Genomic DNA, 16,340 nt, shown 5'->3' with positions numbered 1-16,340 from the left:
GCTGACAGCAGCAAGCCTGATGTGGAGCTTGAACTCGTGAACCATGAGCTGAAGTCAGATGCTCAACTGACTGAGCCACCCAGGTGCCCCTCATTGTAGTTTTGATGTACATTTCCCTAATGATTGGTGATGTGTAACATCTTTTCATTTATATATTGACTATTTGTATATCTTCCTTGGAGAAATGTCTTGTGCCCAATTTTGAATCAGGTTGTTTTTTTTGTTTTTGAGTTTTATGAGTTCTCTATGCATTCTGGATATTAAACTCTTATCAGATATTTGATTTGCCAATATTTTCTCCCATTCCGTGGGTTGCCTTTTTACTCTGATAATAGTATTTTGTTTTTGTTTTCTTTTTCCCCAAGTTTTTTTTTTTTTAATGTTCATTTATTTTGAGAGAGAGTGTGTGCGAGTGGGGGAGGGGAAAAGATTGAGAGAGCGAGAGCGAGAGCGAGAGCGAGAGAGAGAGAGAGAGAGAGAGAGAATCCCAAACAGGCTCCACACTGTCAGCACAGAGCACAGTGTGGGGCTCAATCTCACCAACTGTGTGATCATGACCTGAGCTGAAATCAGGGGTCAGAAGCTTAACCGACTAAGCCACCCAGGCACCCCTTTTCCCCCAAATTTTTATTTGAATTCCAACTAGTTATCATACAGTGCAATACTAATTCCAGGTGTAGAATTTAGTGATTCATCACTTCCATACAACACCTGGTACCCATCACAAGTGCCCTTCTTAAGACCCATCACCCATTTAACCTACCCCTGCCCCAACCTCCTATTCCAATAACTATCAGTGTGATAACAGTATCTTTTGGTGCACAAAATTTTTAAATTTTCAGGAAGTCCAACTTGTCTATTTTTTCTTTTGTTGCCAGTGCCTTTTATGTCATATTCAAAAAGTCATTGACAAACCAGTGTTGTATCCAAAGCATTTTTGCATGTGTTGTTTCATTTGTTCATCAAAGATGTGTAAAGAAGGTTTGTTTAAATTCAGTGATTATTTATAGGGCAGGGTTATTTTTGTTTTGTTTTTGAGAGAGCGAAGGATAAAGGGAGAGACAGAGAAGCTTAAGCAGGCTCGACAATCAGCACAGAGCCTGATGCGAGGCTCAGTCACACGACCCTGGGACCATGAACTGAGCCGAAATCAAAAGTTGGATGCTCAACTGACTGAGCCACCCAGGTGCCCCTTGTTTCGTTTTTTTAATGGAGCAGATTTGTGCCAGGTTTTGTATTGGCTCTTGCGGAACCAAAGATAAGACAAAGATGCTGACCTCAAGTAACATCAACAGATATCATTGGGATATACCACCAGAAGTGTAAATGTGAAAACAGTGATTAAGGGAGAGACACAGATTATTGAGATATGGTAATGATAGATGGTGATGGCATTCATAGGCTTTGTTATGTTTCCCCCCCTTTGATCTCTAGCTTTTTCTGAGCTATAATTAGAATATAACATTGTATAAGTTTAAGATGTACAATGTATTGATTTGATGTGTACCATTTGTATTACAAGAAAGAATTGGTGTTTATGTTATTTTACTTTTTTAATGTTTATTTATTTTTGAGAGACCGAGTGTGAGCGGGGAGGGGCAGAGAGAGAGGAGACACAGAATTTGAAGCAGGCTCTGGGCTGTCAGCACAGAGCCTGACATGGGGCTTGAACCCATGAACTGTGAGATCATGACCTGAGCCGAAGTTGGACGCTTAACCGACTGAGCCACCCAGGTACCCAGGAATTTTTGTTTATTACACCATTTTGAAATTATATTTCACAATTGATAATGGCTGATTTGGTATGTTTTTGAAAATTACATTTTCCACAGTTAGAATTTTTTCATCTGAACAATCTGAGTTATGTGTTAAAACATTCAGCCTAGGTCACCCTCCTTGATATTGTGTTTGTGCAAGGAGTGATTAATCTGTGTGCAAAATTTGACCCCTTGCATTTAAAGTGCAATTTTGCTTATTAGAAGTGTTTTATTTTCAAAAAGTGTTTATTTATTTTGAGAGAGAAAAAGCACGTGCATGAGTTGGGGAGGGGCAGAGAGAGAGTGAGAGAGAGAATCCCAAGCAGGCTCTGCACTGTTAACACAGAGCCTGACGTGGGGGCTCAATGTCACAAACTGTGAGATCATGACCTAAGCCAAGATCAAGAGTCAGATGCTTACCTGACTGAGCCACCCAGGCGCCCCTGTTAGAAGTATTTTAGATGATTAATGCCTTGTAGGTTACTGTTGTTATGTTATTATTTTTTTATTTTTATTTATTAAAAAAATTTTTTTGTAATGTTTTTATTTTTGAGAGACAGAGACAGAACATGAGTCAGGGAGGGGCAGAGAGAGAGGAAGACACAGAATCTGAAACAAGCTCCAGGCTCTGAGCTGTCAGCACAGAGCCTGATGTGGGGCTCAAACTCACAAACTGTGAGATCATGACCTGAGCTCAAAAGTCAGACGCTTAACCAACTGAGCCACCCAGGCACCCCCTGTTGTTATTTTTAGATCTGAAATAGATGAGAAATAAGACATGAAAAGTCTAGCAGTTGAAGTACATGAAACAAGTCAAATGTCAACAAAAACAAAAAAAAGTCCTTGAGGTGAATAACAGAAAATCTGTGATTATTATCATTATTATTAATTCCACAGGGATGTTGAGATGATCAGCATATCAATAATATAATTAAGTGGAAATGGATTTTAAAATTTGGGAAATAGGGGAGCCATTGCTTTACGGTATGTCTTTTATTTATATGCAGAAAACCTTTTTTTTTTTTTTTTTCCAGTTGAGCATCAATGATGAATAAATGGTCCATTCATATTAATTATACATCAGTCATACATTATGGTCGCATTCATATGGTGATATTACATAAATGATGGCATTCACTGGGTACTCTTAAGGCAGCACATATACATATTAATTACACTGATACAAAAGTATGCAAATTTATTGCAGATTGTTTTGTACATTGTATAGAATTCCTTGTTCATATTAAAGTGAGCCTGTAAACACTGTAACAAAAGTTTTGTAGAATTTAGCTTTCTAATAGAATGGAATCTCTAACAGAAGGCTCTACCGAATGCAATGATGGAATTATTTTGAGCAACGCTATTTTTTTTAATCAGTCTTTTTTTTTTTTTTTAAGTTTATTCGTTTTTGAGAGAGAGAGAGAGGGAGGATGAACATGTGGGAGAGGGGCAGAGAGAGAGGGGCAGAGAATCTGAAGTGGGCTCTGCAGCAGAGGCCCAGGTGTGGGTCTCCAACTCACAAACTGAGAGATGGTGCCCTGAACCGAAGGCAGATTTGAGCAATGCTACTCTATCAGGGAAAGCTGGCCTTTGGGGTGGTCCTCAGGCTCTGCTTTCTCCTGACCAAAGCCAAGTTGAGGTTTTCCACCAGGACTGGCCTGTGGGTGACAGATGTGTAATACCTGGCAGGCGTGTGTTAAGGTGGCCGACAGAACCTTCTCTGGTTGCTTTTGTGGAATTGAGGTGCAGATTTTATCCGTGACTGATCATGATCCCACATGTGCAGGTATTGTGAGATAATTGGTAATGTTTGGAAAATCTCATCTTGGTTTGCTAATTTGACCTCCTTTCATGTGCCAGATTTGGAGATGAAAGTGGTATTGTATAGTTGAATGAACAGAAGTTCCGTCATCAGAGTGATTGGGATTGAAATCCTGAGTAACAACTTAAGCCTGGGCAAGTAGCGTCTTTGAATCTCAATTTCTTTACTTGTAAAAATGGCACTAGTATTACTTTGTAGGGTCTTTGGAAAATTGAATAAAATCTTAGTGTGGTGCCTAGCATACAGTAAGTACAATATTCTGTCATCAATAATACAAGCTTCAGGCACCTGGCTGGCTCAGTTGGTGGAGCATGCAACTCTCGATCTCAGGGCCGTGAATTCGAGCCCCATGTTGAGGACAGAGATTGCTTAAAAAAATAAAATCTTAAAAAAAATAGTAATAATACAGGGGCGCCTGTGTGGCTCAGTTGGTTAAGCATCTGACTCTTGGTTTCAGCTCGAGTTGTGATCTCACAGTTTGTGGGTTCAAGCCCCACCTCAGGCTCAGCACTGACAGCTTGGTTCCTTCTTGGGATTCTCTCTCTCCCTCATTCTCTGCCCTTCCCTGCTCTTTCTTTCTCTTAAAATAAATAAACTTTTACAAAAAAGTTTTTTTTTAAATAATACAAACATCTACAGCAATGTTTGGCATATTTTATTTGTACCTCAAAGCTATGTAAACTCAATACAGATGAGTTCCCATCTAATGTTAATTTCTCATTGTTAATTTAGAGAAATTTTAGTGAAAATGTTACCATGTAAATTATTAAACTTGTGTGTTGTTAACATTTAATCATCTAAGAAAATGCAAACATTGTGGTAGCCTGTTTTTAGTTTTGTTGTTAGATTTCTTTTTAAAAATTTTCTTAATGTTCATTTATTTTTGAGAGAGAGAGAGCAAGCAAGGGAGGGGCGGGGGAGGGGGGGACAGAGGATCCAAAGCAGGCTCTGTGCTGTAAGCACAGAGCTGATGCGGGGTTCTAACTCATGAACCATGAGATCATGACCTGAGCCAAAGGTGGACACTTAACCGACGGAGCCACCCAGGTACCCTAGTTGTTAGATTTCATTTTAAATATAAATGCTTCTTTCTTAAAATTTTTTTTAATGTTTATTTATTTTTGAGAGAGAGTGACAGAGAGTGAGCAGGGAAGGGGCAGAGAGACAGGGAGACACAGAATCTGAAGCAAGGTCCAGGCTCCGAGCTGTCAGCACAGAGCCTGACATGGGGCTCAGATTCATGAACTGCAAGATCATGACCTGAGCCAAAGTTGGATGCTCAACTGACTGAGCCACCCAGGCACCGCTGGTTGTTTTTTTTTTTTTTTTTTTTTTAATGTTTGTTTATTTTTGAGAGAGAATTAGAGTACAAGTGGGGGAAGGGGCAGAGAGAGAGGGAGACAGAATCCAAAGCAGGTTCCAGGCTCTGAGTTGTCAGCACAGAGCCTGATGTGGGGCTTGAACCCATGAACCTCAAGATCATGACCTGAGCTGAAGTCAGACACACAACTGACTGAGCCACCCACGAGCCTCTGGATTTCTTTATTCTTTATATTAAAGTTAAATAAACACATGCTTATTTCTATTGCTTTTATTTTTTATTTTTAAAATTTTTTAGAATTTATTTTTGAGAGAGACAGAGCGTGAGCAGGGGAGGGGCAGAGAGAGAGGGAGACAGAATTTGAAGCAGGTTTCAGGCTCTGAGCTGTCAGCACAGAGCCCAATGAGGGGCTCAAACTCACCAACTGTGAGATCATGGACAAAGTTGGATGCTTAACTGACTGACCCACCCAGGCACCCCATTTCTATTGCTTTTAGCTATCTATCTATCCATCTATCTATCTATCTATCTATCTATCTATCTATTTATTTATTTATTTATCTATTTATTTATTTTAAGTTTATTAATTTTTTTTTGAGAGAGAGCTTGAGTGGGGGAGGTACAGAGAGAGAGAGACAGAGAGAGAGAGAGAATCCCAAGCAAGCTCTACACTGCCTGTGCAGAGCAGAGTCTGACGTGGGACTTGAACTCATGAAACCACAAGATAATGACCCAAGCCAAAACCAAGAGTTGGACACTTAACCAACTAAGCCACCCAGGCACTCTGCTTTTAGGTGTTTAGACTAAAATTGTTATTGAAGGGGAATAAAGACCAGGCCATATTTATTTATTTATTTATTTTTAATTTTTTAACGTTTTATTTATTTTTGAGACAGGGAGAGACAGAGCATGAACAGGGGAGGGTCAGAGAGGGGGATACACAGAATCCGAAACAGGCTCCAGGCTCTACGCTGTCAGCACAGAGCCCGACGCGGGGCTCAAACTCACAGACTGTGAGATCGTGACCTGAGCCGAAGTCGGCCGATTAACCGACTGAGCCACCCAGGCGCCCCTAGACCAGGCCATATTTATAAAAGTTGTGAAAGAGATTTTGTAAAGTGTAACTAAGATTAAGCAATATTAAGTAGATACAAATGATCCAGAATGCAGGGGATGAGTGGAATGAAAAGTGCTCTTGAAAAGCCTTATGCCTCAGAGCTAAGTGTCTATTTTTAAACAAGAATAACCCGAGGTATCCTGAAAAAAATTATAATGGAAATTTGGTTTGAGATATGGTTCAGGGAGCATTTGTAGATGGAGTGCAGAGAATTCTGAAGACGAGCAGTACTCCCTGTGAGAAATATTAAGGCGGACTGTTTGAGTGGAAAGGAGAGCCCAAAAATGACAGTATAAAGGTAGGAAACACAAAAGCAGTAAAAGTGAATGTCTCTGTAAAAAATCCACCAAGGAACTCACACACAAAAAAGAATTTAAAATACAATAACATGTATCTAAAACATGAGGAGGAGAGGAGAGAAGAATGGGTTCAAGCTTAAATGACCATCAACAATATAGGCAGCTGTATGCAGAAGAGGTTATATACAAACCAAATGCTAACCAAATATCAAAACCACCATCGGAATGCAAGCTGGTGCAGCCACTCTGGAAAACAGTATGGAGGTTCCTCAAAAGATTAAAAATAGAACTACCCTACAACCCAGCAATTGCACTACTATTTATCCAAGGGATACAGTTGTGTCAAAGGGACATATGCACCCCGATGTTTATAGCAGCACTATCAACAATAGCCAGAGTATGGAAAGAGCCCAAATGTCCATCAAAGGATGAATGGATAAAGAAGATGTAGTGTATATATATACAATGGAGTATTACTCAGCAATCAAAAAGAATGAAATCTTGCCATTTGCAACTACGTGGATGGAACTGGAGGGTATAATGCTAAGTGAAATTAGAGAAAGACGAAAATCCTATGACTTCACTCATATGAGGACTTTAAGAGACAAAACAGATGAACATAAGGGAAGGGAAACAATAGAAAAACAGGCAGGGGTGCAAAACAGAAGAGACTCATAAATATGGAGAACAAACTGAGGGTTGCTGGAGGGTTTGTGGGAGGGGGGATGGGCTAAATGGGTAAGGGGCACTAAGGAATCTACTCCTGAAATCATTGTTGCACTATATGCTAACTAATTTGGATGTAAATTTTAAAAAAATAAAAAGTAAAACAAGTTAATAAAAAAACCCCCACCAGTAAACATGCAAAGAATAAAGAGAACAAAATCCAAATATATTACTAAAGAAAATCAGCAATGCATGAAAGAAATACAAGAAAGGATCAGAGAAAATCTCTGGGAACAACAAAACAAGTAATGAAATGGCAATAAATACATATCTATCAATAATTACTTTGAAAGTCAATGGACTTGGGGCGCCTGGGTGGCTCAGTCGGTTATGTGTCTAACTTCAGCTCAGGTCACGATCTCGCGGTCCATGAGTTCCAGCCCCGCGTCGGGCTCTGGGCTGGTGGCTCAGAGCCTGGAGCCTGCTTCCGATTCTGTGTCTCCCTCTCTCTCTGCCCCTCCCCCGTTCATGCTCTGTCTCTCTCTGTCTCAAAAATAAATAAACACTAAAAAAAAAGAAAAAAAAATTAAAAAAAAAATGAAAGTCAATGGACTAAATGCTCCGAGCAAAAGACATAAAGTGATGTAATGGATAAAAAAACAAGATCCATCTTCTATATGCTGCCTTACAAGAGACTTATTTTATTTTTTTAGGTTTACTTAGAGCTTGAACAGGTGAAAGGACAGAGAGAGAGGAGGGAGAGAACCCCAAGCAGGCTCCACACTGTCAGCACAGAGCCCAATGCAGGGCTCAATCCGAGGAACCATGAGATCATGACCTGAGCTGAAATCAAGAGTTGGCACTGGGTGTTGTATGGAAACCAATTTGACAATAAATTTCATATATTAAAATAAATAAAGAGTTGGACACTCAGCCAACTGAACCACTCAGATGCCCCAGGACTCATTTTACACCTAGATACGTGAGGGCCTGGAGAAACATTTGTCATTCAAATAGATGTCAAAGGAAAGCCAGAGTAGCAATACCTACATGGGACAAACTAGGCTTTTTTTTTTTTTTTTTTTTGACAAACTAGTCTTTATTTATTTTTAAAATTTTATTTATTTTGAGAGAAAGCATGGGTGTGAATAGGGGAGGGGTGGAGAGATTGGGAGAGATATTTCCAAGCTGACTCCATGCTGACAGCATGGGCTGTCATGGGCAGTTGGTGAGATCATGACCTGAGCCAAAATGTAGAATTGGATGCTTAACCAACTGAGCCACCCAGGTGCCCCTAGACAAATGATTATAAAACAAAGACTGTTAAGAGACAAAACCACTATATATATTTTTTTCCTTTTTCCCTTTTTTTCCAGTGAGGCATTTTATTTGTATGAATATATTACATCGCTAGAAGAAGAATGCCAGGATTTTCCCTCCTGTGTGTTTTTGTCTTACTTCTTCATGGTCCATGATGCCAGCTGAGGTTGTCAGCACAGTGAAACCAAACTGGTGGGATGGGAGCAGATTATTCTGCCATTTTTTAGATCTTTGAGTTGTACATCAAACCTGGGGCTGATCACTCCACACTTGTTTAATCTGCCTGTGAGATTTGCAACAATTTTCCCAGCTCTGTGATCATCGATGATTTCAGATTCACCAATGTAACCGTGCTTCATTATCACAGTCAGAAATCGGACAATGACTTTGGAGCATGGCCTAATAAGAACCTGGCGTTTGCCTCTCTTTTCAGCATTGTTAATGCTCTTGAGAGGATCTGCCAGGACATTCATGCTCACCATAATGGCGGCACAGAAAGATGGTAGAAAGAGCTAGAAGGCCACTATATATTAATAAAGGGACAATCCAACAAGAAGATACAACAATTGTAAATATTTATGCACCTAACATAAAGCACCCAAATACAGAAAACAACAAACATAAAGGAACTAATTCATAATTATGCAATAATTGTAGGGACTGTAACACCCCACTTACATCAATGGATTGATCATCTAAAAAGAAAATCAACAAGGAAACAATGGCTTTGAATGGCACGCTGGACCAGATGGACTCAACAGATATATTCAGAACATCCCATGTTAAGAAAGCAGAACACACATTCTTTTCAAGTGCACATGGAACATTCTCCATAATAGATCACACATTAGGCCACAAAACAGGCCTTAACAGATTCAAGAAGGTTGAAATCATACCATGCATCTTTTCTAACCACAATGCTAGGAAACTAGAAGTCAATCACAAGAAAAATTTGGAAAGACCACATATACATGGAGGTTAAACCACATACTGCTAGACAATGAATGGGCCAGCCAGGAAATCAAATTAAAAAATACATGGAAACAAATGAAAAATGAAAACACAACAATCCAAAACCTTTGGGATGCAGCAAAATCAGTCTTAAGAGGAAGGCATATAGCATTAAGGCCTACCTTAAGAAGCAAGAAAAATCTCAAACAACCTAATGTTACACTTAAAGGAGCTGGAAAAAGAACAAAGGAAGCCTAAGCCAGCAGAAGGAAGGAAATACTAAAGATTAGAGCAGAAATAAATGATAATAGAAAGGAAAAAAAACAGAACAGATCACTGAAACCAGGACCTGGTTCTTTAATAAAATTGAAAACCCTCTAGACAAGCTCATCAAAAAAAATAAATAAATAAAAAAGGGGGGGGGGGAGAGAAAGGACCCAGATACAATCACAAATGAGAGAGAGGAAAAATAACAACCAACACCAGCCACAGAAATACAAACAATTCTAAGAGAATATTATGAAAAACTATATGCCATCAAATTGGACAACCTGGGAGAAATGGGATAAATAGCTGGAAACCTATAAACTATCAAAACTGAAACAGAAAATTTGAATAGACCAATAACCAGCAAATGAACTGAATCCGTAATCAAAAAACAAAAGTCCAGGGTTGGATGGCTTCCCAGGGGAATTCTAAGCATTTAAGGAAGAGTTCATACCTATTCTTGAGGTGCCTGGGTGGCTCAGTTGGTTAAGCATCCAACACTTGGTTTTGGCTCAGGTCATGATCTCACAGTTTGTGGGATTGAGCTCTGTGCTGACGGTGTGGAGCCTGCTTGGGATTCTCTCTCCTTCTCTCTTCACCCCTCCCCCACCCACATGCATGTTCTCTCACTCTCAAAATAAATAAACTTAAAAAAAAAATAAAAGTTCATACCTATTCTCAAACTATTCCAAAAAATAGAAAAGTAAGGAAAACTTCCAAGCTCATTCTGAGGCCAGCATTACCCTGATACCAAAACTAGAGAATGACTCCACTGAAAAAGAGAACTACAGGCCAATATCCCTGATGAACATGGGTGCACAACTTCTCAAAATACTAGCAAACCGAGTCCAACAATACATCAAAAAAATCATGCACCTTGATCAATTGATATTTATTACTGGGTTGCAAGTGTGGTTTAATATATGCAAATCAATTAACATGAAACACTATGTTAATAAAAGAAAGCGTAAGAATCATATGATCATTTCAATAGATGCAGAAAAAGCATTTGACAAAACATAACATTCATTTATAATAAAACCCTTCAATAAAGTAGGTTTAGAAACTGCTAGAACTGATAATAAAGTCAGGATACAAAATCAATGTACAGAAACCTGTTGCATTTCTATACATCACAAATGAATCAACAAAGAGAAATTAAGAAATCAGTCCCATTAACAATTGCACCAAAACCCATAAGATACCTAGGAATAAACCTAACCAAAGAGGTGAAAGAGGTATACTCTGAAAACTATGAAACACTGATCAAAGAAATTGAAGATGACACAAAGAAATGGAAAGACATTCCATGTTCATGGATTAGAAGAACAAATATTGTTAAAATGTCTATACTACCCAAAACAATCTATACATTCAGTGCAATCCCTATCAAAATAACACCTGTATTCTTCACAGAACTAGAACAAACAATTCCAAAACTTGTATGGAACCAGAAAGACCCCAAATGGCCAAAGCAATCTTTTTTTTTTTTTTTTTTAGCAAGCGAGAGAGAAAGCATGAATGAAGAAGGGGCAGAGAGAGAGAGAGAGAGAGGTAGAGAGAGAATCCTAAGGAGGCTCTGTGCTGTCAGTGCAGAGCCCGTGGCAGGGCTCAACCTCACAAACCATGGGATCATGATTTGAATCAAAATCAGGAGTCAGATGCCCAATCGACTGAGCCACTGAGGCACCCCATAGCCAAAGCAATCTTGAAAAGCAAAGCTGGAGGCATCACAATTCCAGACTTCAAGATATACTACAAAGCTGTAGTGATGAAAAGATGGTACTGGCACAAAAATAGACATATAGATAAATAGAACAGAATAGAAAAACCAGAAATGAATCCACAGCTATATGGCCAATTAATCTTTGACAAAGCAGGAAAGAATATCCAATGTGATACAGACGGTCTCTTCAGCAAATAGTTTTGGGGAAAGTGGACAGCAACATGCACAAGAAAACTGGGCCACTTACATCATACACAAAAATAAATTCAACATGGATTAAAGACCCAAATGTGAGACCTGAAACTATAAAAGTCCTAGAAGAGAACAGAGGCAGTAACTTTGACATGGGCCATAGTGACTTCTTTCTAGATATGTCTCCTGAAGCAAGGGAAACAAAAGCAAAAATAAACTATTAGGACCACATCAAAATAAAAAGTTTCTGTACACTGAAGTAAACAATAAACTGAAAGGCAACCTATGGAATGGAAGAAGATATTTGCAAATGACAGATAAAGGGTTAATATCCAAAATCTATAAAGAGCTTCTAAAACTCACCACCCAAAAAACAAATAATCCAATTAAAAATGGGCGGAAGACACAGATATTTTTCCAGAGATACAGATAGCCAACAGACACATGAAAAGTTGCTTAATATCACTTATTATCAGGTACATGCAAGTCATACCTACAATGAGATATCACCTCACCTGTCAGAATGGCTAAAATCAACAACAGAAGAAACAACAGGTGTTGGCAACGATATGGAGAAAGGGGAACCATCTTGCACTGTTGGTGTGAATGCAAACTGGTGCAGCCACCATGGAAAACAGTATGGAGTTTCCTCAAAATGTTAAAAATAGAACTACCCTATGATCCCACAATAACACTATTGGGTATTTATCCAAAAAATACACAAATACTAATTCAAAGGGATACATGCACTCTGACGTTTACAGCAGCATTATCTACAACAGCCAGATTATGGAAACAACCTAAGTATCTTAGCGGCTGATGAATGGATAAAGAAGATGTGGTGTATATATACAATGGAATAATACTCAGCCATAAGAAAGAATGAAATCTTGCCATTTGCAAGGACATGGATGGGGCTAGAGAACATAATGCTAAGCGAAATAAGTCAGAGAAAGACAAATACCATGTAATTTCACTCATATGTGGAATCTAAGAGCAAAGGTAAAAGAGGCAAACCAAGAAACAGATTCATAACTATAGAGAACAAACTCGTGACCAGAGGGGAGAGGGGATGAGTGAAATAGGTGAAGGGGATTAAGGAGTGCACTTATCATGATAAGCACCGGAATTGTGTGGAGGTGTTGAATCACTATGCTGTAGATCTGAAACTAATATCACACTGTATATAAACTAACTGGAATTAAAAATTTTTTAGTTTCTTTATTCTGAGAGAGAGAGAGAGGGAGAGAGAGAGAGCGAGCGCACAAGCAGGGGAGGGACAGAGAAAGGGAGAGAGAGAATCCCAAGCAGGCTTCACACTGACCAAGTGACCTGAGCCTGAGCCAAGATTGAGAGTCGGACACTTAACCAACTGAGCCACCCAGGAGCCCCATGGAATTTAAATAAAAACTTAACAAGAAAAAAAGATGAGCAGGGCTTTGAAGTACTGAGGAATTTTCAGGTGAAATATGGGTTTGAAGGATAATCCCTGTGAGTCTGCATGGAGAATTTACCTGATGGCCGTATTTTCAGAACTGGTTGATATTTTATTCATTCATAAAGTCCTCTTTCATTTGCCATTTCCTCCTGAGATCTTCCCCAGTTTTCTACAGCTAATAAGAATCCTTATTAGGGGGTTTGGGCAGCTTTCATTTATACCTTCTCTTATGAGACATCATGCTATAATGTGTATCATAGCTTTACATGAATGTGTCTATCTCTTCAATCATGGTAGTAGGAAGAGCATGGGTTCTTAGGTTGGAATAACCTGAATTTGGATACTAGCTCTGATCTTTTCTAGCAGTCTGTTTATTTTTGTTGTTGTTACATAATACTTATTTCCATATGGTTTCTGGGAGGATTGAATGAAATAATATATGTAGAGTACCTTTACCATCTGATGATCTGTAGGCTACAACTTAATGGCATAGAATTCTGTTCTTTGATCTCTGCTAAGGGTTCTAAGGGGGTCGTTTGAAAATGGGAAGTTTATAGATGACAGATGGGATCGAAAACCCAGGTGTACAAGGAGTCTTCAGTAAAAATCTCTGTCATTTATTTATGTATGTATTTATTTATTAACGTTTATTCATTTTTGAGAACAGAGAGAGACAGAGCATGAGTGGGGGAAGGGGCAGAGGGAGAGGGAGACACAGAATCTGAAGCAGGCTCCAGGCTCCAGGCTCCGAGCTGTCAGTGCAGAGCTTGATGCAGGGCTCGAACTCACGAACCGTGAGATCGTGACCTGAGCCGAAGTCGGACGCTCAACCGACTGAGCCACCCAGATGCCCCCAAATCTCTGTCTTTTAATTGACTGGTTAAACTAATGGATGAAGAGAAACTATGTGACATCAGGAAAAGCTATCGTTAGCCACTCAGATTATAAACACATTTGCATTATGTATTGTATAATGGAGAACTACCACCATTAGTACCAGAAATAATTTCTACTAGGAAGATTCATTCTGATGACACAAAATTCTTGTTTAAAATTTGGGCACCACAGGGCGCCTGGGTGGCTCAGTCTGTTACACGTTCGACTTCAGCTCAAGTCATGATCTCACGGCTTGTGAGTTCCAGCCCCATGTCAGGACAGTTCAGAGCCTGGAGCCTGCTTCCGATTCTGTCTCCCTCTCTCTCTGCCCCTCCCCCATTCGGGCTCTGTCTTTCTCTCCCTCAAAAATAAAATAAACATTAAAAAATTTAAAAAATGGGCACCTGTCTATATGTGTTGTGGAATTAGCCAAGTCAAAAGACAGACATTCTAAAAATGTAGTTTTGGTGGTACTGGCTTAATACAGAATACTTATTTGTCTCGTAACCATGCTGCTCTGTCAAGAGTTTGCACCTAGGCACCTGGGTGGCTCAACTGGTTAAGTGTCCGACTCTTGGTTTCAGCTCAGGTCATGATCTCACAGTTCATGAGTTCGAGCCCCGCCCCCCACTGGATGTAGACATTACTTAAATAACGGAAACCTGAAAAAATAAATAAATAAACATGGGTGTGAAACACCCTCCCACCCTGAGATATACAGCACTCTGACTAGACTTCGAAGATCTGACGATGTTCTGGTTGCAGCACACAACACAGAAGTGTTGCCACACCTTGAAGAAATGTTTATCAGGCCCCGAGAAGCAAATACAGGGAAGAGTTTTCTGGAACTCCCTAGCTTGCACTCAGGGAAAGACAGGAAAATTAGTTGGCTAAGAAGGTTCTTCAAAAATGGACAGTGAAATGCTCTTGAGATGAATCCAGGTAATGAAAAGGTCAAGAAAAATTCACTCTGGAAAAAAAGAGGAGAAATGGTGACTTCCAGAGAAGGTAAATCTACCACATGCCTGTGTGATTAAGATGCTGCTAAGAACATAGGCATTGAGCAGTGACATCTGAGTGCATGCCTTTTTTTGTTGGAGGTGTCCTCGGTGAGTTAAGTCTATCTTCTCAGTCTCCTTGACTTTGTCCAATTTGGACTGCCTCCATGACTTTCTTTCTGTCTTTTTTTTTTTTAACTTTTGTACTTTATTTTCATTAAAAAAAATGTTTATTTATTTATTATGAGAGAGACAGAGTGCATGTGTGCATGGGGGAGGGGCAGAGAAAGAGGAAAAGAGAGAATCCCAAGCAGGCTCCTTGCTGTCAGCACAGAACCAGATGCAGGGCTTGATCCCAAGAACCGTGAGATCATAACCTGAGCCAAAATCAAGAGTCAGACACTTAACCAACTGAGCCACCCAGGCGCCCTGACTCATGATTTCCTGATCCTGGATTCTTGGAAAGCTCCTTCACTTCTCTAAGCTAGCCTCAGTTTCCTCATCTATAAAACACAGATCTGTAGTACCTGCTGTTAAAGGTTATTTTGAGGATGAAGTGAAGTAATGTATGTGAAATTTTCACTATCAGTTACTTGGTAAGCACCCCCATGCTAAAGATTTCCTAAGATTGATAGGCAGGTCATTATGTTGTTTCACTGCTAGCCTCTAGCTCCGACCCCGATAACATCAGCACTTCAGGCCTGTTCTTATTTGTAATCCTTATTTTTACCTTAAAAAAATTTTTTTATTACATTTATTTATCTTTGAGGGACAGAGACAGAGCACAAGTGGGGGAGGGACAGAGAGAGAAGGAGATGCAGAATCCGAAGCAGGCTCCAGGCTCTGAGCTGTCAGCACAGAGCCCAGTGCGGGGCTTGAACTCACAAACCGTGAGATCATGACCTGAGTGGAAACCAAGAGTCAGATGGTTAACTGAGCCATTCAGGAGCCCCTGTAATCCATGTTCTTAATCATTTCGCTTCACCTGGTGGAGGAGGAACACATGGAGCAAGTTGTGGACATCACGAAGCCTTGTATAAATGGTTGTAATTCTAATAATGCTCCAGTTCATGCACAAAATGTGTTTCCAAACAAACCTTCCTAGCATAGAGTATGATTTCAGAGGCCCAAGGGAAAAATTGAATACTTTTCACAAAGAGACAGATGTGTAAGCAACCAGTTTTTTCTTTTTTAAAAAAAAACAGCATTATTGAGGGGTGCCTGGGTGGCTCAGTTGGTTGGGCGTCCCTTCGGCTTCCGATCTTGCAGTCTGTGAGTTCAAGCCCTGCGTCAGGCTCTGCGCTGACAGCTCAGAGCCTGGAGCCTACTTCAGATTCTGTCTCCCCCTCTCTCTCCCCCTCCCCCACTCACACTCTGTCTCTCTCTCTCTCAAAAATAAAATAAAAACATAAAAAAATAAAAAAACCCAGAATTATTGAGATATAATTCACATACCATACAATTCACCCATTTAAAGAGTCAAATTCACTGTTTTTTTAGTATATTCAGCATTGTGCAGCTATCACTGCAATTTTAGAATATTTTCATCATCCCCAGATGAAACCCATACCCATTGGCAGTCACTCGCAT

The 16,340-nt window shown here is 39.7% G+C and overlaps 1 pseudogene; it reads right to left on the bottom strand.

Moving 5' to 3' along the window:
- Nucleotides 1-8,347: 8,347 nt before the first annotated feature.
- Nucleotides 8,348-8,808, bottom strand: LOC131497571 (small ribosomal subunit protein uS8-like; annotated as a pseudogene).
- Between the last annotated feature and the right edge of the window lie 7,532 nt (nucleotides 8,809-16,340).

The sequence above is a fragment of the Neofelis nebulosa genome, chromosome 16, assembly GCF_028018385.1.
Source record: "Neofelis nebulosa isolate mNeoNeb1 chromosome 16, mNeoNeb1.pri, whole genome shotgun sequence".
In the NCBI taxonomy this organism is placed as follows: domain Eukaryota; kingdom Metazoa; phylum Chordata; class Mammalia; order Carnivora; family Felidae; genus Neofelis; species Neofelis nebulosa.
The sequence above is the reverse complement of the archived record's forward strand: the minus strand, read 5'-3'. Positions and strand labels throughout refer to the sequence as shown.